Genomic DNA, 1,652 nt, shown 5'->3' with positions numbered 1-1,652 from the left:
GAGAAGGTTTTTTTGTTGCAGGAACATAACACATAAATGGTTATGCAAAGGATGGAAGAACATATCTATTAAGATCTAACAAATTTTTGGTCCCGTGTTTTTTGTTGACAATTAATTAATGTGTAGGTAGTGTCCATTACAACATTAAAGTTATGACAGAGGGAGAAGGCGCATATAAAGCTCCCAGGTGAAGAAATGTGTGAAAGAACCCTAGTGATGAGCCTCATCATTGGGTAACTACATGGACCTTAATACACCTCCAAGCTTATTTAAATCAACTCTTCTCATAATTCCTTACATATTTTGATTATATTCTTCTTAATGAGATGAGTAAAAGTGAGATGTTATGCCTAGTGGACTAATGTGCATTGATTGTAGGTTTTTGAGAGAAAATCATTACAATTTTTCCTATTAAGGGCAGAAACTCGAATGAGACAAGGAGGAGAGATTGTAGGATATAGATCCTCCTCATTTTCTCCTCACTCATTCGAATATTCCTCCATCAAATGACACTAGCTCAGAGTTGCAAGCAGTCGAGTCATGAAGATCAGAAGGCAGTCGAGCCAGTGACAATTAAAGAGCCAGTTCATCTTGAGTTTGGGAGCCGAGCCTCCCTAGATTTAAGGAAGTCACTGGAGTCTTAAGTTGTATAAATAAGGAGGCCTAGAGCCTCATCAGGATTCAAATTTTTGATGTAAAAACACTAAGCATTTTTCGAGTTCAAGACTTGTGGAAGACATTGTTATGTAATTTTCTGATATGATAATGAGAATGAGCATTTCCTTGATTCAGCACTGAGTTGACTCAGAGGGCTGAATCTCATAGGTTAAGGCCCAACCCTAGCAGCAAAGGCTCATCTTATTGTATTTGTATGCTTAGTTGATTTCATAGATTAATGGTTGAATTGTCTTTAGCATTATTTCATTGCAAGTAGTTGTGGATTTGATTAGTTTGCTTCCATTTGTGCATTGCTTTAGCAGTAGATTAGAAAGATAAAGGAATATCAAAAAGATTTTAGTAGGTGGATTTTTCCTCACTCCTCCCTTCAGGGACCATGGTTTGAGGAAAGAACTCCTATGCAGCCCCAAAAATACATAATTCTGATTTCTCATGGAATTTACGGTTTTATGTTACTTAGGCCAGCATTTTACTAGTTTTCAAGAATAGGATTTAATTGTCATTTCTGATGTCTTCAGCCTTGCATTAGATCTCACAAAGGTTTCACATTATTTTTCAAGTTTTCCCATGCATGAAATAGGCAACTAGCTCATGAAATTATGTTTTCTTTAGTTAATTGAAAATCTTTCTTGTTTAACATGATTCATGGATAAATGTCAGTGATTGATGCAATGCAGAGGGATTTCATGACCAAAAACCCCATCCTAGCCTCATCCATCCATGATTATCACTTTTTCCACCAAGTCCTTCACCAAATTCATCATTCCATAAGAATACTTCTCCAAGCTTGTTGAGCAAATCCAACCATCTCACAAACTCTGTTTTGAGCTCTGAAGGAGTCCTAGCTACTCCCTTGCCTCATTTATCCCACTATTCACCTTCCCTAAGCCTTACACCACCTTCCAAATCCATCCTCTTCCTCTTGGCCGGATCCTGTAGGAATACAGGGGATCCTGCATGAGCATTAGGACATC

The sequence above is a fragment of the Pinus tabuliformis genome, chromosome 6 (assembly GCF_031772625.1).
Source record: "Pinus tabuliformis cultivar Carrire ecotype Pingquan chromosome 6, CPIR1, whole genome shotgun sequence".
Classification (NCBI taxonomy): Eukaryota; Viridiplantae; Streptophyta; class Pinopsida; order Pinales; family Pinaceae; genus Pinus; species Pinus tabuliformis.
This window is presented reverse-complemented; position numbering follows the sequence as displayed.